Source organism: Egretta garzetta, unplaced genomic scaffold, assembly GCF_000687185.1.
Source record: "Egretta garzetta isolate BGI_Z169 unplaced genomic scaffold, ASM68718v1 scaffold354, whole genome shotgun sequence".
Classification (NCBI taxonomy): Eukaryota; Metazoa; Chordata; class Aves; order Pelecaniformes; family Ardeidae; genus Egretta; species Egretta garzetta.
In genome coordinates this window covers 2,014,336-2,042,248 of record NW_009259593.1, presented here as the reverse complement: position 1 = coordinate 2,042,248, position 27,913 = coordinate 2,014,336, and the positions used below count along the sequence as shown (strand labels likewise).

Here is a 27,913-nt window from a genome sequence, read left to right as displayed (position 1 = left end):
AGCTGCTAGCCTCCTGTTCTTTAAATGGGGAGAAACTATTTTTGTAGTCTACTTGCTGTGTTATGACTACCTTCCACATGCTCATTTTAGGTTGTCTACTACTCTTAAGCTCTGTTTCAACCTCTTTGTATGTATTAAATATTTAAGCCTGCCTTTCTCCAGCTGCAGAAGGGGAGTTAGTGCATTTCCTTTTGCATGCACTGCCATGAGTGGAATGCACTGCACACACATGCTGCCTCTGAATGTGGCCAGAGCATGCTCCCCACCCACTGCAAGAGCGTTGTCCATCCAGGCTGATCCAGGAAAGAGTTTGGCTCCATTGCCACTCATGGTTGGCCATAGTCATTGATTTCTGCTTAAATGGAAATACAGAAACAACAAAGTCAAGTGTTGAACCAGCAATGGCTGGATTTTTTTCAAAGTTTAGAAATGTTTAAATTAAAAGCTGCTACTGCTATAGGTTTCAGACAAAGCATGCCACCCATACATCAAAGACTGCTGTTGAAAAGCTAGGTTGCAGGTAGCTGATGTTTGTAACTGCTGTGTAAGATGATTCCTGTGATTATATCATAGGTAATAACTATACTTTCTGTTAGTTGGACTTTGTGAAATGAAGTGGAGGGTGTTAATTCTGTTCTAGGCAACAGAATCTGATTTATGAATGACTGCACATCCACAACTCCCACTTGAAGTCGGAGAGCTGTGTGTGCTCAACACTTCTGAAATACAGGTGCTTGACATGTAAGCAGCTGTCTCGATTGACACTTGGTAGTTCAGAGTTAGCAATCACTCTTTAGAGACAGGAGACCCAGAGCAATAGACCGATCAATTATGGTTCCCTGATGGAAAAGGTTGGATTTTTTTCCTCTTGTTCACATTGCAATTTTACTTCCCATTTTAAAACAGGACACTTACCCTCTCTTACAAAGCCTGCCTTTCATTGTTCTGACAGCAGGGAAGATGAAGAAATGCAGTCTAAACATTCAGCAAGATGGATAACAAATGTGTGTGCCGACAGTAACCACAGGGTATGTTCCTGCTGTTTACAGTGCTCACGCCCTGACGGCAGATGTCGGTGTGGCCGAGACTGCTTCGGCTGCCGAGCTCTTCCTGGCTGATGGGGTTGTACTGACTGGCACGGCTACTGGATTGCCTGCAGATCCTCAGGAGCTGAAAGGTGAGAGCTGTCATGCGAAGGTCGGACAACAGGCAGTGAATCAGCTCCTGGATTAATGTAGAAAGAAATCTATATATCCACTGTTCCTTAAAGAAAAAAGAGGGAAGAAAAGAAACTCACTGTAGGGTTTGATTTGATACAGCGGCACTAGTGTGATTGAGGTGCTATTCAGCTTGGCTGTTGTATGTTTCTAAACAACAATTTGGCAGGACAAAAATGAAAATTATTTCAAGCTTTTATAACACTGAATGACGCTGAGGCTTAAATGAAAAAAAGAAGTAAAACAGTACGTAAAATATATAAAAAAACCCTGACTGTTCCATTTCTAAAAAGTCTTAATATGAGAAAAAGCTACTTATAGCCCTATTAGAAAACTAACTAACTATAAATCTTTCCATCAAAGAGTTAAGCATTTTTCTTTCATAATGAAAATGGAAGTCCTGCAAGAAAAGAGGCATTTTGATAAGGCAACATTCCAAACAGGAATATCAGGGAAACTACTGCTTAGAAGATTTTCAGAAGGAATACACATTCATTGGTAGATAGAAAGATATTACATCAACATAATTTTTAAATGATGTGGACTTTTTATCAAGGGAGAGTAATTCGACCTATGAGTTCTGACCTTTGCAAGAGTTTTAAATGATTCTTCATATTTTTATATTGGCATAAGTTTGGGCTGTCTTCATGTAAATGGATGGCTCCCATGCTAGAATTAAAGTTCTGTCATGGGGGGCATTTGATTTTCATCACTAATTTTAATTTAGATTAATGGCTTGAATTTGAGGGTCTTGCTACATAAAACAATGTATATTTTTTTGGTTTTATTTTTGCTGGCATGCCTAAACTTAGCACGTTTTGAAGTTCCAGTGCAGAGTGAATTGTATTCAACTGATGTTAGCTGATGAGGGTGAAAACCATACTTTACTTGCCATAGATACCTGGACCTCAAACATCTTTTGAAATAATATGAAATCATTCAGTGTTTTCAGGCTTTTACCTATATCAATCATACTTAACAGCATTTAAAAGGGATATTGAACTTGTCAAAATGGGGTTTTATCTCATACATATTATATAAACTTTTTGCCAAATAGGTTATAAATTGCTGTGCTTCAATCACAATGTTAAAAACAAGATGATGGTTTGGTGTGAATATTGAACTCTTGAATTAGTTGGGTCTTTGGTACAGTAAACTAGAAATGATACATGGAACAGGTGACCCTAAAGCTAGGCATATTTTCGAGACTACAGAATTTTGTTACTCTAGAGCTCCATCCCTGCCTGCAGTTAATGTCTCCACCACCCTTAATGCAGATTAAATAATTTAAAAAAAAATTGATTTAAGTCTTAGGGAGAAAATCCTAGCCTAAAATCTGCTTTCATATGTGCACATGCAACCTCCACTGATTTCCTGCATCAGAGAGCAAAACCTGACCTCTAGGTCCATAGGCTTTTTTTAATCACAGGACTCCAACGAGACAGCACCATGGCTTCTGTTTTCCTTTCATGTGAACAAACATGTCAGTCTCAGTCTTGTTTTCTTTCTGGGTCCAAAGAACAAAATGAATCAGAGTTGGCAGCTGTAATGAAATACACACATTAATTTTGTGTTTGGATTTCTGCTATGGAAGCAAGAATCTGTGGATCATGGATTTATTTCACTTAAGTCACAGGTTTTTGGATGTTAGCAGGCCCTCTTATAAGAATGTTGGCTTAAAAAAACAGTGAAGAGAGGAACTTAAAAATCAATATTCCAGGGAATAAGGAAATGACAAATTAGGCTTATCTATGTCAGCAGATTCTTAAAAGGAATCAGATATACAGTCTACAAAGTTGGTGTTGATGTGAGTGAAATTTTGCATTTCACGAATTTATGCAGCCCTGGAAGCGCTGTATTACGATGATACACACAATTGGGCACCTTTCATCACACTGCAAAGCATCTCTTGAAAGCAGAACCAAGAGACAGATGAGATTTTTGTCATGTCTTTTTTTCAGCTTTGTTGTGCAGTAATATAGAAGTGTTTTTTGCCTTTGTGCCTCTGTGTTGAATTGACTGATTTGTGATGGGGTATGGGAAATGAGTGTTTCCCTGTCAAGGCAGAGACTGTGTTCAGTAGGGTTTTGTTTGTAGTTTGCATTGCTGCCTTCTCATAGGCAACCATCAGCATCGCTCCTTGCAGCGGCTGGCAGGCTTTGCGCTGGGGCTCTCTAGGTGTACCGGGCGCCAGTGGTCGACAGAGCACACAGTTTAAAAATCAGAATTCTGGTTATTAAGGAGCAGGAATTATAGCTGAGCATTTCAAATTGCAATTAATAAACCATATTTTCATTTAAGAGGTTATAGAAGTTTGCTCCAGTTTGCTACATTGTGAAATGTTCTTTGGTTGGAGAGTGAATCTATCACTTTTTCTCTGGGTATAACTGCTGAAATACCTGCTTCACATCCAGGCTGTATTTTTAAGGAGTCAAAGCTTTGTGCAATGACTGCTTAGTTATCTGTGTGAACAAAGCAAATGGCCTCAGCTGAGTAACCAGTGGAAAATGGGGTACATCATGAAATTCAACAGCTGGTTGTGACTGTCACCTCCTTAGTTATTGTTCATAAAAGGGGCATCAAGACTGATTCACCTTCTCACCTTTTGATGGTACATTTACGTCAAAATAGTGGCGGCTGCCTTTGCAATACCCTCATAGAGATAAGTAAGCGATGTGAGTCTCTGATCTGTACTTTTTGTAAACCCTAGATTTAATGACAGAGAAAGTCCTTTGAATTAAAAAACTAAAATGTGTTGCTGTGGAGCATTACCATAAACATAGTACTTTGTATAGTACTGCACACTGCAGTGATTACTGCATATGAAAAAGCTGTTAAAGAGTAGTCGAGCAAGTTATTGGCACAGCGGTGCTTCTTTTTACGCTGCTCTTCGCCATTGTTTTCAAGCTAGGAGCATTTGGCCTTTATTTCATGTAACTTGTGCATACCATAGTTCAAATGCTTTCATTGTGCTTTGCAACCAAGCACTATTTCATTTGATTTTATTAAAGACATATCTGCAGATGTACTGTCACAGGAAAGAGCACAGTGCCCTCTAGTTACACTTTATTGAAATAGAGAAATGTGCAAGTTGTGTAAACTTTCAGATCTTGTTACTGTAACATCACAAAATTGTCTCCTTTTCTTTGTGTCAAAAAAAAAATCAGAAGAAAGCCAAGAGAGATTTAAAGCAAAGCTCTGTGTTTAGAGGCGTCTTGAAAGTGACTGAACATTGCCATGCAAAAGCATATCTCACCGCTGTTGCTTTATTTTCTTTTACAAGTTAGAATTTTTATTAACACAGCTAATAGATAAACACCTTCTACTAATCAACTTTAGGCCTTGATGCGCTTGGAAATGACTTAAAAGTAGCATCTGTAGCACACTTAATTAAGTAACCCACTCTTATTGGAGACTGAGCACTCCCATTTCCATTCTTCATATTGTCAGTCTGAATAAATCTCCAGCATGGGAGATGTGTGTGGACTGCATGTGTCATGTACGGATCACAGCAGGAGTTGGATACCTTGCTACTTTGGAAAGCTTTGGGGTTTTTGATAGTTTCACAGCAGTCTCAGATTTCACTGGGTTTTACTTTCTCTAGTAGAGCTAAGCTATTGTCTTACACCCATATGATCATGCGTGAAACAATTTTAAAACAACTACCTGCTAATGTGCCTTATGCATTTGTCGTAAAAACAAATATTGACTTGGAACGAAGTTCCTCTGGGAATACAGTAAGTATTGTTGCACAAATCTCTGGTCAGTTGTAGCACCTTAATTATGCATTGGTATCTATGTAAAGCAGATATATTTCTAAGAGCACGTAGATACTATATAAATAAAATTCTGATTTTTCTAGAACAGGATTTCAGTATTAATGCTATAAATAACTAAAAATGAATTATTTTGCTGCTGTAAGCAGAATGACTATAAGAATATAAAATATGCATAGAAATAACTATAGTTTTAATCCTATATGCATGATCCATCTGATTTGTTTAAAAATTTCAATAAGGACTGTGTGGAATGATTTTATTTTTGTGTTGAAATCTTTGTAAGAAGGATTTCTTGTTCCTAGACGAAAAAAATGACGGGGCATGTGACCTAAAAAGAGTCAAGAGCATTTTAATTGATCCTCTTTCTTTGGTGAAGTAGGAAGGTGATAAATAAATAGTCTTTGCTGAAACATAATTATTAAGTTAGGCTTCTGATGAAACTTTATTTAAACAAACAGTGTCTTGAAGCAGACTTTTATGTTGCATATATGCTTTCCCTGGTTACCTCAAGCTCTAAACATCTTACATCATCTTATCACAATTAAAGCAATTCATATGTTTTTAAAGGTCAGAAATAATGCCTCACAACATTTCTCTAAGTAAGGGATGAAGCATCCAGTCCTACGAGTGACTCTTAAGATGGTCAGTTTGAAATGATAGGATGAGAAGGATACTTAGTAATTCTTGAACTGGGATTTTTTAATTATTTTTTTCCAGAGCTAGCATTGACCCAAGTTCTGTGGAAAATACTCTAATAATCTTTTATTTATCTATGGGGAACCTTTCCATGGTCAAAGCAGCCATCACCTTTTTTTTTTTTTATTCTAAAAAATGTGAACTATGAGCCATAAATCAGTTTCTACAGTCAGGTCTGTCAGAATGGATGCATTTCACAGTGACTATGATCACCTGAACCGTGGACTGAAATTTACCCCTGTGTGTGAGGGATGAAATGGATCTTTAATATTTTGAGCCCTGTTTTGATATTTTGTCTATTTCTCTTTTTTGGAACCAGGTAAAGGGTCAGATAATTAAGCAACACATACTGTATGTAGAAAAAAGAATTGGCTTTTTTGTTCCATTGCCATTCATGGGAAGAGAACTAGTCTTTATCAGTACTATCTTTTGCTTTCTGGTAAACTAGTTGGAGCTATCAATGTAGTCTATATAGCCACTGCTTGCTTTCCTACTTCCGAGTCCTTGAAATTTATCATGAAGTAGAGAGCACGTTCCTTTTCCATTTCCTGTGAGTAAGGCCCTTCTTGTTTCTTCACTGAAGATCTTCTACTAGTTGTCAACATAGCATAAATTCAGCAATGAGACCTGACAGAAATACACACCAGTCCAACTACCATTATTGTGATTTAAACTGATGACTGAAGAATTGTAATGAGCACAGCTCTGCTGAGTAGTTCTGCCACTGTAATGATCTCACTAGACTTGCAAAAAAAGAATCTGAGCTGATACAATGAATGGGAACAATAATGGCTTCTTATTCTTGTAGCTATATTTTGATTACTTCATTCAAAAATTGGGGGAGGTGGTTATTCTTGTCTTAAGTTGAGGGAAATGGAGAACACAGTTAAGACTCCACCTGGGGCATGGGAGCACACATGGTCACTCCAGCATCAGTAAATCCTTTGTCAAGGCAATGGACCTGGTTTGCCTAGAATCCATACTGGCTGCTACTGCACACAGTAGTAAACAATAGCGCCTTTCCATGCATGTGTAGTACCTCAAGCACAACAGAGCCTCTAAGTGTGATGGTAACAGTCACAGTAAGTAAAAGGGTCTGGTCCTCCTGTGCAAAAACTACCTGCATCCAGCATCTCTTTTTACCAGGGATGAGGAATAAAAAGGAATTTATGAGGGAATGTAGTAAAATGCAGTATGTTCTCTGCCAGCCAGTTCTACTTAATCTTGCTTAAATCTTGTTCCTTGAGAATAAAGAGCAGTACATGTATGGTACCAAAACCCAACTTTCATATCTTCCATGGCACTGAAACCATCCTCTGATATGTGGCCAGGAATATTCTTCTGCAGTGTTTCTTACAACAACAGAATGCAAAATAAAAGTGAGATTTTTTTTCTTAACAGCTGCTCAGAGCTAAAGGTGTTTTTTCTAGAGAAGTTGTTCCATTCTGCAGTAGAAGTACCGTGATCATGAGTTTTTTTGATACTCACCTTTCTTTATTGAAAAACTATGCAAATTAGAGTCTTGATAGAGTTTCAAAGATGGGATTTAACTCTAATTTTTATTCTCTTCTCTTCAGAGGTTCAACATGCTGTGAAGATTCCTGTGTTGATCGGGTCTGGAGTGACTCTGGAAAATGTGAGGAATTACTTGGATGCAAACGCTCTAATAATTGGTTCGTATTTCAAGAAAGAAGGTTATTGGGCAAATGGTGTTGATCCTGACCGAGTAAAGAAGTTTATGGAACACATAAGTAAACTGAGAGAATGAGTTTGTCAACAAACAGTATTTTTTGTGTAAATGCAGTATAATACATTATACAGAATTAATGCACAAATATGTGCTTGAATGGCTAATAACATTAAATGAAAACACATGTCATCTCTATAACTAGCTGGGAGACATGGTGACACTTTACACTAAGCTGGTGCTCTGATGTTTGTTTCTAGGCAGCATGTTTCTGTGGCACTCAAAGCCATTGCCAGTGCAAAACCAACTCTCCAAAGGCTTGTGTAATATATTCTCTCCTATAAGTAAAATGCTGATGGAGTTTAAGAATTTGTAGTAAATATTCATCACAGGTGAGCTGAGTTTTTTGTTTTGCCTGTGAGTATAATAGGATGCCCTAAGTTTACAGCTAAGAGTACTGTAAATTGGACAAGTTAATTAGCCTTTCAGTTTCCCCATCTGTAAAATGATGATAATAGTACCTACATCACACGGGGGTTGTAAGACCTAATAAATGAATGAATGTACAGCACTTTCATCTCCTCAGATGAAGGGCTCTATTAAAGTTCAAGATCATTGTTCTAATGATTAGAATTGCGCATGTATTACAAAAATGTAGTAATTGTATACATACAAAAAATTAAGATAATTGGTAAATTGATTTGCTTACAATACATTTGTTCTCTAAAAAGTAAATATTTAATTATATTTTAAATAGAGTTGGAATTTAGTCAAAATGTTTTTTGCAAAAATTGGAAATCTTAATAAAGGTTTATTGTTACTTTTCAGCAAGCTCCTACAGCGTTGTACCTCTCCAGACTAGTATTAGTGATGTTAAACTGCCAGGTTCCTTCCAATACACAAGGTGTAATTATGATAGAAACCTTTCTACCAAAGCTGACAGGTAAACATGGATTTTAATTTATCCTGTAAAATTTAGAGAAAAATATGACAGTCTCACTGTGTATGTTGTAAGAGATTCCCCTTGAATTTGATCTTTTAGCTCTAAGGAAGTTTAAAATAACCCAAAGAATACCTGTTATGTCATGGCTGTATAAAATGCGCACATCTGTTTTCATTCCTTGGGACTGGGAGCTACGTTTGTCCTCTGGGATTTCTCTCTCTTTCCTTGACATCTATACATCAGGCTTCTGCTGATGCTAATGAAAGTTATATTGTAGATATCAAAGCAAGTATAAAAACACAATTTTTTGTCAGCTGGTAGAGTTCTCATGCTTCTCTGAACAAAACATACATCTTCCTTCCGAAGGCAAAAAGATTTTCAAGAGATTTAGTTTCATTAACATAATGGTGATTCCAGAACATCACAGCATGAGATTAAGTCTTCTCCTCAGGTTTCTTTTTTCTGAACTAGTCTGTCTCCCACATGACTCCCATTAAAAGCAGTGAAATGTCTTTGGTGTGCTGACCTCCTGGAAAAGAGAATCTTTGGGCCCTGTGAGAACCTTGGCATTCTTCTGCTTTTCTCTCTTTTCTTCCTAAATACGCTGACAAAGTTTGAATGCATAGAAATCCTTTCAGGTGCCGGTTTATTGTGACTGGCACTACTTTGTCGAAGTCCAGATGTACACAGGCATTTTAATCTGCTGTGTGTTTAGATTTCCATCAAAATCAACAGTTCTGTCCCAACCACTTGTCCCTACAGTTTCTCTTGTACCAGCAGGAGCATTCATGAGGTCTCATAGGGACCAGGTTGGATGGGGCTCTGAGCAACCTTATCTAGTTTGTGGTGTCCCTGCTCACTGCAGGAGGGTTGGACTAGATGACTTCTAGGGGTCCCTTCCAACCCAAAACATTCTATGATTCTATGAAAGCTAAGCCAGTCTTGTACCATACACGCTCAGAGGGGAAAACAATCTGGGTCATCTTCCTCATTCCTTGCATCTGCAGCTCTGACTCCAAGCTGCTGGTATAGGCAGTGCAGAATTATTTGAGAATCATGATAATGCTTTCTAAATCTGTCTTCTCACACTCCCATTCACCCACAGCATATTTACCATGTAAAGCATTGTATCAGAAATAGCATGGCCAGCAGGCCTAGGGAAGTGATCGTCCCCCTGTACTCTGCACTAGGGATATGGTTTAGTGGTGGACTTGGCAGTGCTAGGTTATTGGTTGGACTCAATCTTAAAGGTCTCTTCCAACCTAAATGATTCTGTGATCTGGTTTAGTCTTTAAATTCTTAGCCTGAGTAATGAGTTCTGTCTTAATTCCTATTTATTGTGAAAAACACCACATTAAATAAAAAAAAAATTAATTTAGATATCAGTAATATCGGTGCTTAAATCAGTACTTATTCTTCACCTTTGTGTATTTAGAACTGTTTTCAGGCCTTTCACAGGTTGCATGTATTTCCATACATCATTGCACGGAAGACTTAATGATGGTTGTCCCAACAGGTATTTTCTAATACAGTTGTTACCGACTTTGAAAGTTATTTTCAGTAAACCTGTAAGGGAGCTGCTCTAGTGCCAAAGGAAGAGTAAATATCTTCAAGGAGTCAGCTGACAACTACAAATTATACACCAATAAGGATTGTTCAGTGAAGATAATTATTTTTAAAGAAACTGATCACAGTTGCCCAAAGTTATATTCATCACTGTGAGTGTGAAAATATAATGTGTTACCAGCATGTTTCTTGAATTGGTTTCTACTCCTTCATATCCTTAAAACTTGGAAGTGACTGGAGCTCAAGTGGGCTTTCATATGAATAAAAGGGGTGGCAACTGAGAACTACTTCTAATGCTGTATGCAAGGTCTAAATGAGGTGATGTCATATGCAGTAGTCTTTGTAAGACAAAAACCCTAATGAGTTGGCGTAATACTTGTAACATGCAACAAATACTGTAGACAGCACTTTCAGGGTCAGGATTTCATTTAACACACCACTGCGTAACGCTTACGGAAGGAACAGGCCATAATTTGGGTCGGGTCTGTGTTGTTACATATAAATGGTAAATGCAGAATTTAGGGAACAGGAGTAAAGGAAAGCTGATTTTAAAATCTGGAAATGTGACTGATCTCCCAACTCTTTATCATTCTTTGTGCTGAAAGTATTTGTCTAGCAACATTAAGCATCTGCTTGCCTGTTTCACACAGATGCTGTAAGTAGAATTTGACCTTTTGTTCAGAAAGTGTGTGAATATTTAATGTAAAAATATTAAGTTATCGGAAAGGCTGTCTCTTTTAGGAAGACTGTTCAATTTTTGTACAGCCCAAGTTGTTAAAGTACTTTGGAGCATGAACAACTTCAGAGCAGAACAAAGCAGGCAGTGCTAATGTGTAGAAACTCCAGAAGTAAATAACAGCTGTTCAAGAAGACTTCTATTAAATATGTATTAATTAATTTGAAGTGCATCACTTAAATATGTGAAGAGATTATCTTGTGTTAATTTACATTAAAACACACAGCACTTGTTAGCCTCATTACAGTATCCTAAGTATATCCTAAGCTATCACCTCATCCTACACTGAGCATTTTGTTGGGTGTTGATTGCTTTCGATTTGCCCTTTTAAAATGTCAGATAGTGGCCTCCCTTTCTTGTTGGATCTCTCCTTTCTCTCAGGTTTTGCTCTTGCATAGTTACTGTACTTACTCGTGTCCATTCTGTGCTGAGCAGAAAAAACTTGAAAATAAATTGTGAAAATAAAACAGTAATTGCCCGTAGCTCAGTTCCCTAATGTGCCCACCTGAACTTCACTTGTGGTTCTTGCTGTTAGCTTACGAACCAGCAGAGAGAATGTAAGGGTCTGTTTGTATGGCAAAATGACTTTACATGAAGATGCAGCGTCATCTTTAGTACAGGAAATCTTCTATTGAAAAGTCCGTATTTGGTCAGTATTAAGTTGAAAATGTTGCATAGTTTCCTGACTGCATTCATATTCCTGACTTCATCTGTCAAAAAGACTTTGATACTCGCTCACTTAGGTCCAGACAGACCTATTAAATACTTTCCTTGGATTATTCTTCAGCTGGCAAAGTTACTACTTGCCTGTGCACTACCTCAGGCCGGTGCCTTTGGGGCACTGAAGTATTCCAGCCTTCATAGATGACTCCCTTTCTCCCCTGTGCTTTGCTCACAGACAGAAAACCGTTGCTCCTTCCTGTTAGCCTCTGTAGGTCTGCAGCAAATAGAGGAAACGGAGGCAGCAGCTGAACTAAAAGTAAGGCCAGATGGTTCCTAATGAAATTTTGAGAGTAATAAATGCTTTTTCACCCCAATCTTTAAATGCACAGATAATTTTAGGGAGAAAAAAGTCTTTCTGCAATGAAAATAGGCAAGCCTCTAACATGAGGCAAAAGGGTTGCAATTTACAACATAGTCTGTTTCTTTGCTTACAGTTTAAAGCTTTAGAAGTAGTAAAGGTAAGGAGAACCTAAGATGTTTCTTGTTAAACACTTAAGGATAGGAAAAGATGTGTGAGGGTAATCATGTTGATTAAAAATCTGTTGATCTTATTAACAGGTGGGTTTCTTTCAAGATGTCAAAAAGCGATTTTGCTGATTTGGAGTGAAACTACTACTCTCTGTCTACGTTTAACTTCCCTCTTCCCTGTCACTGTCAAATTTTCATTGTTTCACAAAGCAAATCCAGTGGCAGACAGCAAATATTAGCGTTCCATAATTTCTATTTCAAGAGGACGTCACTCTCCTTGAAATGAATGGGACAGAAGCTGTTTGGTTGCGTGAATATCTGAGTTATTGGGTGTTCTGTATATTACAATACAGCTTCTACTTCCGTCCTACCTGTCCAAAGGGAGATGGAATATCCAGTGTTAGGGGGTAGGAGCCTATGAATTGGTGGGTATTTAGGACCTTTTTGTTACTTAGTGAACAACATTAAGTGTAAAAGTGTAAGGTAAGTGTACAAGAAATCTTAAATACTAAATTTGCCAAATCTGATATGAAATAAAGTGTTCAAGATAGTAGTTGAACTAAAATTATTTGACTCTGTGCTGCAGTCAGTGTATTAGCTGTGCCATGTCATACTTTATCAGAATGAGGTCACAAACCAGGGGACACTGAAATCATGTTTCATACACATGTAGGAGGAATCCCAAATCCAACAGTAAACAAGGATGAAAAAGAAGGCAGGACAGTAAGGGCAAGAAAAGATGCTCAAGTTTCCCTCAGTTCCTGCCTCATTGTTTATTCCAGCTTCCTGCTTTTTCAGTTTGCCTCTCAAGCCTTTCTTGTGCATATAGATAGATTATAGTATGCAGAAGACTAAGAATAAGCTGAAGGCAGAAACTGACTTAATGAAGACATTCTTGTGATAGAGAAAAGATTTTGTTGTCCACAGATGCGCAAAGAAAAATAGAAAAGCAGCTGCCCTTAGAAATGGAGTAAAAGTAGAGATGAGTGCCACGTCATGATGCTTTAGTCAAAATCTGATGTGTTGAAAGTCTTTGAGAGGATCTGTACTGTTGTACAGGGATATAACCAAGAGGAGAAACAATAAGCTTCTGCTGGAAAAATACTGCCAGTTTCATATCTTAGATACTGTCCTGAATAGTGCTGACTTTTTGTCAACTTTCAGCTGGAGAATAAGGATAAAAGGAAATAGCTTTCAACCATTCTGTTATGGATGACAATATTAATAATCAGTTTCACGTCAAAGCCTTCTGTTTCCTTAACACCAAGCTATAGCGGTGTAGTTGTGCACTGTCGTCTTCCAGAGGAAGATTCTGAAGGGCAGAGGTCCTCATCTCATTAGTTCCCATCTCTCCTCGGCAGGTAGTTAGTTTGTCTTTTGTGAAAGCCTTTGTGGGCAGACAGCATAAAGGTGATGGAAGAAATTTATGTGGGAAGTGGGTGGGTAGGTGAGATGAAGTGGAGCTGAGATACGGCAATCAAATGAAGGCTTCCTGGGTCACCTGGCCTGCAGAATTAAGAAATCAGGGATGTCCTTGGTCAGTAACGAGTTATTAAATTACAGACTATCTGCACTACACCCATAAGGTGGTGAGCACTGGAGTTTGGGTGAACTGGGATGGCTTATTTTACTCCTCGCACTGTCTGTTTAAAGTATCAGCGGAAGCATTCGTGAGTGCAAATGCAGCTGGTGGCATTTGGGCTGTGGAAATTGTAGTTTGTAATACTTTTCTAACAGTAATTTGAGCGCTTAAAGAATTATATGACTAATATTTCAATCAGGCACTGAAAACCTTCAAGTTTCAGGAAAGAATTTTTTTACACAGCCTTGATAGAATAGCCAAAAATATTACAGGATTCTTCTGAAGCACTAGCCATGGCTGCAGCTACATACCCGGTGAAATAGATCAGTAGTCCAATCTGCTTTGACAACTCCTATGTAACTAAAAATAGGAGAAATAGAAGAGAAAATTTGTAGGGCTGGTAGTGGCTTGTATTTTTCAATAATTTATCAAGATTCGAGAGCACAGATTTCCTTTGGGAAATATTAGTTCTTAGGTTTACAAAGTGCCTCAGTTGTAAATACCCATAAAAATGACAATTTGGTAGGTCGTATTTATTCTTAAGCAGGTCAAAGGACATTAGTGTATTCCTACTGTATAAATCTGTCAAGTACAGAATTTCTTTATGCTCCCAAATCACAAAAGCGCCTCTTGCAGTCAAGGAGAAAATGTCGCATTATTGCCAATCAAGGACAACAAGCAAGCATATCGATCTCTACCCAATAACTTTTGCCCTGCTTGCTAAGTTTTTATCACTGAAACTGGACACATCAAGGGATTGGATTTAATATATACATATAGTGCTGATTTATTGCAGGAGGAGAAATACAGTCTGGCCTTACTTCTAGCTCAATATTTTAACACTTATTTTATTCCTTGCATGGGAAGCTTTCAATGACTTTTTCTACAGACAAAGTGTATAACTTTCAGATATCCCTAGATGTGCACAAATCTTCAGCTCACATAGGTACATTGATTGTTCTAGGTGTATATGCATCCTGCATTTGGTGGTCTTAGTCTTGAGTCTTGATTTTAAGAGTTTTTGTATGTGGAAGTCTGTAGCAGGGTTGCTGTTTCAGAGAGGCATAACTAAAGATAAGCTTGGGGAGAGGGAAGGGGTGATTGGAGGGCATGTAGGTATAAAAGGTCTGGGTCCTGCTTGCTGAGCCTGGTCTGAAGATGCGTTGGCTTTCATCTCATTCATCTCATCTGTGGAGCTGTGTATGTAAGCCTTATGTGTAAGGCCTGTTTACCAGTTGCAGATATTGGAATGCAGCAGAGGGCTAGCATCATCCTTCTTGATATCTTTTGTTGGCAAAGCTTCATATTTTTTGGCCCTTTTTGGTTGATAACTGCAGATCACTGCAAAGGATTTGGCCTGTTCCACAAACGCAGCATCTTTGAACTCTCTGTATACAGTGATAACCACGGCTTATGGTAGAGGTATGATCAATGAATTACTACTTGGAAGGCAAGTGCATCTACAAAACTGAAGGGAAGGATCTTCACCACAGAATTACAGAACAGTGTGGGTTGGAAGGAGCATCATCTAGTCCAACCCCCTGGCTGAAAGCACAGTCCACTAGAACAGGTTGCTCAGGATCTTGTCCAGACAGATTTTTGAATATCTGTAAAGATGGAGTTTCCACAACCTCTCTGGGTAACCTGTTCCAGTATTTCAGTGGTCAAGGATAAGGTACTGAGTTAAAAATACAGGCTGTGTAAGTCAGCAGGAGCAGATATCTGCTAATTTTGTTATGACACATATATGAAACTAGTATCCTAAAGAGCAGCTGAGTTCTCTGTGATTGTGTAATTATAAGTCTTGCTGGCTTTTTTACCTATCTGGGCAAAAGTTTTGATTGCTCTTCAGCCTCTTAAGAGCTGGGCAACCCTTCCATAGAACAAGTGGATGCAGAAGTAGCTGATAGATTTGCTGCTTATGCTCATAACGATGTGGAGGGAGCTGGAAAGGCCATACCCTACTCTGCATTATTTCCTGATGGAGCGGACAGAGGGACGTGTGTTGAATTTCTCCAGGCATGTCCTTCCCCAGTCAGACATTTTGTCAAGAGGTTATATTCAAGGATTATGTATGTTTGTTGAGGTTTCCAGATGTCTAATAATCCCAGCAAATCCTTTCTACCGTGCTTATATAGCAAATCTGACACTTACTGGAAATGCCCACTGCACAGTGTGCACACTCACAGTAAATCTGATATGTCTGGGGCTCTTGTGCATGTGCCCTCCTGTGGATTTTCACAAACACAACAAATTGGATGTCCCAAGCATTTTGGATTTACTGTGCTTGTTCGAACTGTCTGTGCAACATGTGTACCATAGGTCTAGTGATGCTTTAAGGGTTTGACACAAAGCATATACTGCATAGCTCCTGGTGATGCATTTCAGTATAGCAGGAGTTCAGAACAGGATTATGGCACACTCGGAAATCATGCTTTTCACTAGAAAACTCCAGGAAGAATTTTGCCATAGGAATAAGCTGATTTTTCATTCTTCAGTCTCCTGGCTTGTCACAGATAATTGTCCAGTAAGCCTTGTCCTACCTTTAGTACGCTTTCCTACTGCACAGATTTCAAAAGGATCTGAGACGTCAGTGGATTTTTGTTTTGCGGGGTGTGTGTCTTGACTGGAACATATTTTCTTCACCAGTGTCAATTCAAGTCAGGACAGAAAAAGAGTCAGCAATTTGGAGTTGAGAGGAAATTATGACCCAGGGTACACATTATCTCATTTCCAGTATCAGATGGAAATGTTGAGCTTTGCCAGCCACCTTCAAATCACCTTTCAGAATCAGGCCCAGAATGAGAAAATTACTACTACTTCCATGCCATTCTCACCTTTCCAGGTAAATACAGAAAGCTGTAGTTGCCAGAGAAGTGATGAATCATGGCTTCCTTCCATCCAAAGAGCCTTGGGCTTTTTCCCCCTCCAAACATTTAACTTACTTGCAGGGCTGACAGAAAAGCTGTAGATTTTTTTTCCAAATATCCATTTGCCTTTCCATTTATCTACTTTGATCTAAAGTATAGAACCTGATGGATGCCCTAGGTAAATCAAACATTTTCTGTCTGCCAAAACGGTTTTGCAAATGCTTATTTCATGCCATTACCATTTTCCTGTTTCTAGCAGTAAATCAAAAAGTATCAGCCATTCATCCACTTTAAAAGTAATGCCTTTCCTTTGCATAATTACACATACCCAGTGGAGATCTGTATGCACAGTAAATCTATTCCTTTAAAAGGTTTCGCCTTAAGTACCACAGTGACATAAATTGGTGTAGCGCAAATTTATTTATTTAAAAGGTTTATTCTTTTAACTGATCGGGTAACTGTTATACTTCCGTTCTTTGATTTGGGTGGGGAGGGCTTTTATTAATGTATCAGATTTAATTCTGCAGCAGATATTTATGTAGAAAGGTCTCACTCCTTACAGGACTTGTAGCAATTGATATGCGTGTGTAATTTATTCTCATTACAGGTTTATTCTTAACTGGTGTTCAGGGGGTCTTCGCTGTATCTCCAGTAGATCCTTGAGAATTAGTTTAACAAATGTAATGAGAACCTGAAAGAAGTACGTGTAGAGCAGTGTGCGTATTTGGACATTACCTCTCCAAATTTGCAAATAACGTAAGTATGGTATTAAAAGTGAGTAAGGAATTGCCAAAAATAAATGTCTTCCAATAATAAATGCCCCAGACAGTATTTTGGCAAAGTAAAGATTAAAAAAATGGATCTCTTCATCATGCTCATGTAAACTTGCTCATCTTTATAAGTTCTGCTTGTAGCTCTCAGGGGTGTCAAACCTAAAGCAGACAAGCCCAGCTGGTGGAAGCCTGGGAGTGAAATGATGAATTTTTTAGCAGATCTAAGTTTATTTTTAGGCTTTATAGCATTATCCTTCGCTTCCCTGTGAGTGGAATTGTAGGAAGTATCTTTAAAAAAAAATAAATTAAGAAACTTTTCCAGAATGGCAAAAGTAGAAAAACACCAGAACCTAACTACAGTTGAGCATATAAGCATATATGGATTGCATTTGAAATTGTGGCTACAGTATAATCCTGCAAACATTTACATATATGTTCAGTTTAATGCATATGAGAATTCTTCAGATAGGCACTGAATCTCTGAGGATACACCAGATTGCAGGTTAGGCTGTGAAATGAGTGATGTCGTGTAGAACTGATCTAAATTTCTAGTGTGAATGTATATTTCCATGGATATATTTTCCATGATGCTGGATGTGAAAGTGAAGTTCAAGGTGGCTGTATTTTGTTAGGTTATGCAACAAAAACATGCAGAAACATTTTTGGGAGAGGACGGTTTATGAGAAAGCTTCAGGTCTTGAATCTTAGTTGGTTAATAAAGGTAGTTTCATTACACAATCAAAATATTCAACCCTATGATTTCATACTATCCATTTCAAAATGTTACCACTTTTTGCTGGCATTACAGAGCTGTTGATACTCTTTCCTACATTTGGAAAGGAAAAACTGCTTTAAGTATCCAAGGCAAACCTGGGAAAATGCCATGGGCCTGGGATGAGAAGATGCATATGATAATTATAGATTTAGTGAAGACTGTATGTTAGAGGGATGAAGTTTATTACATGCAGTTCCACATCCCATGTCCATTAAGGTCACTCTTTTGAGATTTCATATGAAGTGGATCTGGCGTTTTTGGATCTTTTTTGAATATATTAAGTAGATCAGAGGTTGCCAGCTGTCCTTTTTGATCAGAACTGAGTGTGGTGGTTGCAATCATACAGCTTCAGAAACTGTAGGGAAGAAGGGCTTGGGAAAGCAGGGGAAATTCAGACATTAGGGAACAGGTTTGGTACTGGTGTTTTGACTTCAGTTGATTTACATACTCCGAAAGTCTGACTCTGATTCCTGTTTTAGGTCAATTCTAGCCATTGCATTTCACACTAATACTGATCTGTGATAGCAAATAGCAGGCTTTCTTTACTTTCTTTAGTATTTAGGTTCATGTATAGATACACAGTCTAATCCAACTGTTCCAGCCAACCTAGTGTGTTTTCGGAGAGATGTATGCCCTGAGTAGGAAGAAAAAGCACTCAACTGGTTTGTTGTGGTCCTTAATAATTTTAAGGGCAGGATTGTGTGATGTAGTTGCCTGGGACAAAGACTGGATTAGTAAGTGATAAAGATGCCTCTTTGAATCCTGTGTCTTAGAATGTGCTTATGGGAGCTGCTAATGGGGAGCGCTGGAGGCTGCAGCCTTCGCCACGGAAACAGCCTCCCCTCTGTTCTGCGATTGGGAGCCAGAGGAGCCACCTTAAAGGGTGAGAGAGTACCTCAGCTCCCAAACTGGCTCAATCTTTGTCTTCCCATGCTGTTTGCATCGATGCTAATCAATGTTAATTATGGTAGTGGGGCTTGTGATGTACTCATTATAAGAGCCATCCTATTTTTCTGTGCTTGTACAGTCTGTAACACAATAGAGCCCTGATTGGGGTTCCCTAGATGCTACAAATAGTGATACAAATTGTTGTAATAATGAATACGTGGCTCATGGTGTAAGACTACCAGACTCAGTTCATATAGCCTGCTGAAGAATCACTTGATAATTCTGTTTGCTGTTGCCACTGGATATGTCTTGACAGTTGGGACCTCAGCAAATGATTTAAGCTTTTGTTCATGTTTAAATAGGTGCTTGTTCTTAAATTTGCATTCGAGTCTGTGGTTGTTAGTGTAAATATATGCTTAAAGTTGTGCTTAAATGTGCTTAAAAACTCTTCTGATTCCACATCCTTTTTGTGCTGGGTTCATTATCCCATCACCACTCCATGACTATACTGGGAGTTGACCGGATGGGTGTGCCAAGATATATGTTTCTTTCCTAGGCTGAAGGTTATAGGTGCAAGAGTGGGAAGACGCTTCTTCCCAGGAGCTGAGCCGTTGGTTGGGTGCAGGTTGTAGCAAGGGTTCCCACCTCCTGCAGGGGCTGGAAGTGGGTGGAAGCCAAGAGCTGGGAGCTGACGCTTTCCTTCCTCCGGTGGCTGCGGTGCCCTTCCTGGTGTCACTCCATGCTGGGCACCCTTGTACTAAGGCTGATACCTGACAGGTGCAGTTTCCTGGGATCAATTTGGTTCAGTTCTACTGTTACCCTCTCTGGGCATTTTAGCACCATTGTTTATATGAATTGATTGGCGTAAATAATTACTATTCAGCCCCTGACTCTGCATCCTCAGGCCTTACCCTTGTGCGTTCCAGTGACTTAAATAGCCTCATAATTTTTTTTCATAGAAAGTTTTCCATAAAGAGTCCCTTATTGCTTGTTACCTGGTTTGTTATGGATATTCGTTCTAGTCCATTTTTCTCAATTCCCACCAGACTGAACGCCTGGATTTTGGTTATCTATGTGCAGGTTAGGCATGTGATTATCTGCTTGACTCTAGTTAGTTCTCTGCTACGTACCACGCTGTGTTTACCGTGCCTATGTAACAAAAATGTTTTAAATTGTTAAGGTGTTACATTACCTCTCTTGAGTGTGTATGTTGTTTTAAAAGGAATTTGAGTCAGTGAGTTGTTTCTATGTTTGCAATTAATTTAAAATATTTAGTATAGCAGCCAGATTGTTCCCTGTTAACTATGCTTTACTGAAATTTCATGATCTACAGCACACCCTAGTGATATCTGGAAATCATGAAGTTAGACCCAGTCAATTTTATTTCCTTTGTGGTGAAGCAAAACTTAGGACTCCACTAAGCAAAGTCCAGGAAAGTAAATGCCTTCGTATACAAGATGGGAAGTGGGTTGGATCCCTTGGTTTATAAAACAAAAAACAGCCTTAGAAATTGAGACTACAGAGTAGGATATTTTTCTGTGGAAAAAAACCATCTGTATAATGAGTTCATCTGGCTTGCAATCTGTATTGTTGGACATATTTTGCAACAGACCATGGGCAAAAGAGAAGAGAGGAGAATATTTGCTGGGTTCCCTTTTAGACTGGAAAGAGCAACCAGGCGTAAATAAAGCATTGTGGAAGAAACCTGCGAGCAGTCTTCAGAGGTCAGAAGCCTGAATGATCATTTACTATCTTATGGCCAGAACATGAAAATTTTTGCTAGATATTCAATTCTTCCTTTTGCAGATGGTTAGGTCACCTGGTTTTTCACGTGATGGTACCTCTGTTTAGTTTTCAGTGGCCAACAGGCCCCGTATGATCCTGCAGAGGGATGTGTACCTACCTAACTTTTTAGGTTACCTTGCGCTCACCTTTTTCTGGATTAGGATCTGTATTTCAATCATTTGATTTCTTTTTAATTCTCTGAATGCACAGAATGGTAAGGGTTCTGAACTGGATGCTATTGACCTCCCCCCCCCCCCCCCCCCCGAGAGGGTGAGAGGAGAAGGCAGGTTTGAGAGAGTCTGAGAAGAAGTTTAATTATATAGTCAAGAAGGGAGGCAAATATTTTTCAGAGGTGAAATCAAATTGGTGATGTGTGGATAACACTGAATGGAACTGAAAAAAATATGAGCATCAGAGAAGAGTGTAGGCCTTGTAAGTTACAGTGGTTGAAATTAAATCCCATGAATTCTCAAAGAGAAACGGAGAATTCATTAGAGAGATGGGAGTTAAGTGTCCTAACCTCCCAGAGTGTGAAAGCTGAACCGAGTATCCGCTGCAGTTGCTGTTGAGCACTCAAGCAGCTTGTGCAAATTCAGTATGCCTGTAGTTGTTGTCATTGTTCTCTGTGTGTGCTTAAGCCCCAAACTAAAGAAATCCCAGAAAAAGCAGGTTTGGCCAGTGAACATTGCATGCCAGCAGACAAGCAGGGCTGAGCTGTTCATATTTTCATGAAGGGCCATGAAGCCCTGACAACTGCAAGGCAGCGTGTACCAGTACCTGCAACTGGCTTGCAGCTCCAGCTTGGCTCAACTGAAAGATCCAATCCTGTATCTTTGTTACATCTGCAGAGCATTAATTGTCTCGATAAGGCAACGCTAAAGGTGGGGTCCTCCTTTCTGGCTCACTCGTGCATGAGATCTCTAATATTTTGGGGAGAGACAAGTTTCTTCTCAGACCTCTGCATTTCACTCATGTCAGGTAATCCAAACAATAATGGAAATGAGCATTTTGTTTTATGTAAATAAAAACAAAAAGTTTGCAATAATTTATGGTATTTATTTAAATGACATGCAAATTACTTTGTGAAACTTAGGGGGGAAAGCAGCACAACTGAAACAGCACAATTGTTTCCAAGAACATTCATTTCAAATCCACATACAATATTTCATTCATGCTTAATTATTTCCCCAATGCTAGTCTAAGCATTACTAGTTCCCTTTGTCTTTTTGCTTTTGCATGCAGTGTGATTAGCAAAACTGCTTGTGCTCTACCAACTCCTGCACATATGGGGTTTAGCCTCATTGTTCAAGGGGTGGAGCAACAAGCAATATGAACACTCATGCTGCCAAATTTGGCACACGTGAGCCCTCCAAAGTATACAGATATCACCCGTTTCATTTAAATCCCTGTCCATATTTTGCATTGCTACCATAATGGCAACTCCATTGTCTGGGTGTATTATTTGAAGCAGCTTTTCTCCCATTGTTTGTGCACTGTAATCCTTGAGGTTTCTGTAGTCATCGTGAGCAGCTTACTTGAAAGAAATCACTTAGCTCTCACAGATCACTCTCTCTGAACCTGCTGGCAAAGGAATGGGCCATGACTAAAGCATGAGACCTGTGATCTTTCTGAAGAAAATCTCTTCAGTAGAGTTTATAATTTGTTGCTTTCATGGGGCTCTGTTCTCAGGGTTTGGACTCAGTGTTATCTTTCGTCCCCCATGGATTTTTGTATGAGGCATGATGGGAATGTAGGCTGAAAAAGAGTAATAATGCTGGCTGTGGATGTGTACCCTAACAACATTTTACACACGTTTCAAACTCTGGCAAAGGGAGACATCTACTGTTTGACAGAAATTGAGGACAGTTGTTTATTCTAATTGCAGCAAAATCTTAGTCTTTTATTCTTCTGTGGTATGGAGATTGGCACATCCTGCTGTGAGTCTTTTCAACAGACTTTTGAGAACTTAATGCTTGTCTACTCAGGGCAGAATGAAAGATCCCCTGGAACTTATCATAGAGGAGGGGTGCCCAGTTCTTTCCCTTTCTACTTATCTGCTTGATCAATGCCCTCTACACTTGCCTCTCATGATTGTGTATATGCACACTGTTGTAGGTAAAGCCATTTGGCATTAGCTGTTCTTCATAAATTATGCTCCTTACCATTTTTGAGAGCACATCATTTTACTCCTGAGACAGTTATTTATGACATTTTTAAGGCAGTGGTTCCCAGATTGAGGTCTGCAGAAAGCCAGCAAAGGGCCTCTTTGTAATTTGCAAGGAGTCTCTGGTTCTTTTTGCTCCTAAAGTCTAGATCACGTTATGGGACAACTATAAATGTGGTATAAACACTGCCATGCTCTTCATTTAGCAATTGCTCTTTGGACAACCCTGTTGTAGCCACAGAGGCACTATGTGATCCCAAATGGTGACACCTTTGTGATTGCAAGTGAAGCAGAGAGGTGGCCCAGGAGACAGTATTAAAATATAACATGCTAAACTGTGTAAGTCTGGAAATCCCACTGTAACACTCATGCAGTGACTTCTGCATGAGAAAATAGAATTAGGCAATGCAATCTGTACAAGCTGGCCTCTTCCCTTCCACCCCACTACCTAGCTGACTGCGAGCTCCCCTCTTGCATGTCACATTATCAGAACTCGGACCCAAGAAGGCTGGAGAGAATTGTTCTGTGTTCCCAGAAGAACAAGAAATTTAGTCTAACAGCTTTGTAAAATTTGGGCTCTCATTCAGCACCCATGAAGTCGGTGTAAGGTTGGAAGTGAAGTCAGCCAAGGACCTTTGACTCTGATGGGACTTAAATCAACTTCTTTGTGCTTACTTTTTGCGTCTCCATAGTACTGTATGTTTGGGGCCAAAATTACATGTAGCTGAACATTTACTGTTCTCAGACTCGCAAGCACCAGGTTATAGTACAGATTTCTCACACCACTGAATAGTATCAAGCATGGAAATCTATCACTGATGTTATTTCAGACACCTTCAAATGTCATCCTTCTATCCTTGGTGCTAGAATGCTTTGTTCCTTAACTGAATTTACAATACACATTTTAGATCTGATTTTGAACTTTGTCTGGTTTATGTATGCCCTTTAATTAGAGGTTTGAAGAGACCTCAGATGCAGTTCTCTTAGATACATTCTGCCAAAGAGTTATGAGTGGACAAAGTGGTTGTAAGAGATTGTCTCTTTTTTTTTTTTTTTAGCTCCTCTCCAGAATCCTTGCAGGTATTTTGTGTGGCTATTTTTATCAGGATTTTATTTCCACTTGAGTATTCATACATGCTGTAACATATAAACACAGAAACTAGTTTCAGGACACTGGCTTTTACATTCAGATTTGCTATAGCTTTTTCTGAAAAGGTCACAAAATGGCTACTCTGTACCAGTAAGCACAATTACTGAATTAGGCTGCTGAAGTAGTAAAAACTCAGCATAAATGACTACTATGGTAAGAGTCCAAAGAGCAGAAGATAGGTATACCATTTGTAGTTAAGGATATGCCTTAAATCTTTAACAGCTTACTTGGATAGTGCTAGCTAGCAATGTGCGCTTTATTCCAAAGTGCCAGCCTATATTTTTTGTTCATCTTTCAAGACTGAGATGATATAAGGCAATTAATAGTGTTTTGTGACCTTCTGCACCAGTAGTCCATCTTTTTGGCATTGAAACTGATTTTGCCCAACTTGGCATTTTATCACCTGAGAGTGTGCAGGGAGACCAAAGAAGCGCTTTTTACAGCAGCAGAGGAATGATTTAATTCAGTCACACTGTTCTTCAAATTCACTGTTTCCTACAAGCTGATGAGAGAAACCTCTTCTTTGCTTAATGTCACATACGGTACATTGAAAGGCTGTGAAGAGACAGATGTTCTATATCTTCACTTCATATGCAAAAACCTGTTATACCCTTTATTTGCATTCAATTAGAAGTCAGACCCTGATGAATATCTAATGTAGGAAATGAGGAAAAGATTTGCCATCAAGCATATGCTTTGCTTGTAGTGGATCTCTGTAACCTGCTATTGTGTCTTTCAGTAGCAATTCGGTCATTTTTACTGTATTATTTACACCTGCATGCACAGAGGTGAAGAGTGTTAATAGGTAAAAATTGGAGTTAGGTTCCTGCTTTTAGGAAATTTTACCTTTTCTCATTGCACAGCGTTCTGTAGAAAGCGCTGTTCCCTTTAAACAGCCATTCTGCAGTTGCAAAATTTCCCTTACTAAGTGGCTCTGTTTAAAGACTTAAATGCTACAGCATTACTTTTATATTCATTTTCTCTTTCCATATAGGTTGTACCGTGTTTGAACTTGTGGAGCTGACTATTTTCTTGGTAATCCAGAATATAATATCAGGAACTGAGAAGTTATAAAACTGTATTGTTGTCAAGAAAGGAAGGTTCAAATTATAAATATAATATGAAGCAGAAGTGGCAGACTCCTTCAAAACAGATCCTGTTATTCCTGTGACTGGGGTTTTATAGCATCCAAGGAGGGATGCAGGTTGTCTAGAGCCCTGGACGTTAGACAGGGATAAGCAAAGCAGCTTTTCTTCACTGCAGCATAGGCTTTCCCACACTTCTGGGGGAACTGATAGAAATCTCTTACCCTCCTAAACTTGGATGTGGTTAGAAGCCTGCTTTGTTACACCTTCAGTCCCCTTTCTTCTCTGTGGACCACTCACTCCCATCACATGTTCTGGGGAACACGTGACATTTCTTCCTTTTTCCTCTTCTGTCCTTGCTTTGATGTAACATGGTAAATTAAACCATCCTTACCCATATCCAAGTTAACACTTTGACACGAAAGGGAAATCTCAAGAGTGTTCTTAGGTGCTTTGCAGACTTAGGCAAATGGATCTATATTACTTGCGCATGCCTTGAGTTTTGAATGTGTTTTTCCTGCCATTGTGCTAGTAAGAAATTTAAAGATTTTAAGAAAAAAGAAAAAATGGCAACTAGTGAAATGATGAAACTAAGTCTGTCATGTACAGTTGCCTAATCCTCGTGTTTTTTCTGGGAATCTCTGGTACAGAGGAAAATGTAGAGAAACAGCTTTTTTCTGTCCAACAAGATTAAGTGCCTCATCTTAAAAAAATCTGTCACAGTTCCCTGTGAAGGTAATAGGTATTTCAGATAATTGCATCAGGTATTTCTGGACAGTTCCTCCAGACTGAGCCTGCTCCTGATGAGCATTTCCTCAAGACCCCATAAGGAGCAGGCTGAAAGCCAGAAGGAATCGTTCTCTTGGTAGCAACAGTCCATCTCCAGCCGAAATCGTTCCGGTGCCCCTTGGCCTATCTCCTAGTATGTCAAAAGCCATGACAATAGGCAGTGAACCCAGCACGCTGAGGACATGCTGAACCAGCTGGTGGTTATTTTGGGTTCTTGCTGTATGTTAGGGAAGGACTTGACAGAAATCTGCCAAGTGGCTCATCAAACCTGAATGCCAGCGCACCACTGCTGTGGCTGATTTCTGATGCTTGCTTTTGACAGATTGCTTGAGGATTTTGGGGGGTGAAAGGCAATTTTTTTCCCCTCTTGATTTTTTAAAAGTATAGAGTTCCTAGTAACCTGAAGAGGAAAAAACTGTAAAGCATCCTGATAAAGGAAATTAAATAGTGAATCAATGCTGATAAAGGGGACAATGAGAACTGTGATCTAGGAATAGCAATGACATCTAGTACTTGTAAGAGCCCAGCATACTGCGGTGAATACAGTGAGATTATTTAATGGCAGAATCCGACTGGCAGCAGGACCACATTGAACTGCTCTCACTCCACTCCCTAGAATTCAAAAAGCATGTTAACATTTATCTCGGGTACTAATTATTTGTCAAGAGTGGATGTCGAAATGTGCATAAATACAAGCTAGAATTACAGGGACGGATCCAGCCAGAGTGCACAGTCCTGTACAAGAGAACACAGCCAGCAGAGCTGTCCCTTCTCGCATCTCGGAGAGTGTGTAGCTGAACCCCTGCGATGGCGAGGTGTGGGTAGCCACCAGATGGAGCCCGCCGGGTAGCAAACGTGGGCAGGAGAAAATCTATCCTCGGCCTTGCTGCTTCCGCTAAGGCCAAAAATAGGACTTCTGCACTGTTATTTAGCCCAAACTCACAGAATGTTTGGTGGCATGTGTGGAGTGCTGATTCACATATATCGGTTAATGCTCACCAAGGAGAATAATAGGCACGCGATCAGATGCTGGCTGGTAACTACGTACCGAACCAAATCTTAATCCAGCTGGTAACAATAACCAGCTCCCCATTGACTTCAACAGAGTCAGAATTTCTCTGAGAGCGTAACGTGATTTACAGCAGCGTGTACATCCTTGAAGGATGCACTCTGCACTGTTACCTTGCATTTTCATTTTAGTAACTTCTACCATAGGAAAAAATAGGCGTAATAAATACCTGCTGATGTAGCCCTAATAACCTGTGTTGATTTTTAACTGGAGTAGTGAAGTAGTGATTCAGTTTGGGATAGATAAAACTTCCCTCCTTCAACGGTTGGCAGACTTCATTGCTTTTAGTTTTGCTCTTTGGAAGGCTGCTTACAGCTGGAATTTGGGGTGTTACTTTTTAAAATGTACACAGCATTTTGGTTCTTTGCTCATTTTAGGAATTACGTTTGCTTTTTACATCCCAATCATAAAAATCAAGAGCACCGGTAGACCTGTAACATTTTGAGTTGTTATACAGAGAGTTATTTTATGTGATCGTATAAAGCATGGGGAGGTTAACAAGTCCCCAGTGCAGCCACAGGAAAGGGACAAAAATGATGAGTTATATTCCTCCTTCTTTTCCTCATACTGCTTTTTCATTTTCGCAGCAAGGAAATGAGGGGAGGTTTACCTTAAATCAGAAATGAAATAATAAATAAAGGCTTAAGCTGACAAAACCAAAAACTTCTCCTAATAATCCGTTCTTAGGGAACGGCAGCATTTTGAACATTAGGCAGTAACTTGTCAAAGATCGCAGTGGTGTTAAGCAGCAGTGTGATATTTCAGGGGCCATATGTGACACAGCTGTTTAACGCTGCTTCAGTGCATAGCTTGTTTGATTACATATGGTGCTGTATCGGGCTAGCACGCTGCGCTTTACTGAGCTGATGACTGAAATAAACCTGCAAAAACCATTCTCAGATTAGGGCCAGGTATGGCCTAAAGCACTCTGCGGTAAGCAGTCCCGTTATTCCTCCTCCTGCAGCGGCTCGGCGGGGGTCGGGAGGGCTCCCCCCGAACCGCGTACCTGAACCCTACCTGCGACATTTTGTAACACCCTTCACAAGGCCGTGCCCGCGCACAGGAGGGCGATGCTCCCCGGGGCGCGTTGCGCTGTTCCAAAACAAGCGCCGAGCTGCGGGAGAGCGGTTACAGCGCGCCTGACCTCCGGCCTGGGCCGGGCCGGGCC

The 27,913-nt window shown here is 39.5% G+C and overlaps 1 protein-coding gene across 3 annotated transcripts in view; it reads left to right on the top strand.

Moving 5' to 3' along the window:
• CUNH19orf12 (chromosome unknown C19orf12 homolog) overlaps window positions 1-27,913 on the top strand; it is a 54,834-nt gene that overhangs the window by 16,029 nt on the left and 10,892 nt on the right. Inside the window, exon 2 of one of the 3 annotated variants that reach the window (XM_035893622.1) lies at window positions 7,270-7,365. The gene's annotated coding sequence lies outside the window, so the exon portion shown is untranslated. Of the gene's footprint in view, window positions 1-7,269; window positions 7,366-8,207; window positions 8,323-16,942; window positions 17,024-27,913 lie in introns of those variants that run through there. The other 2 variants (XM_035893623.1, XM_035893624.1) reach the window with 2 other exon arrangements.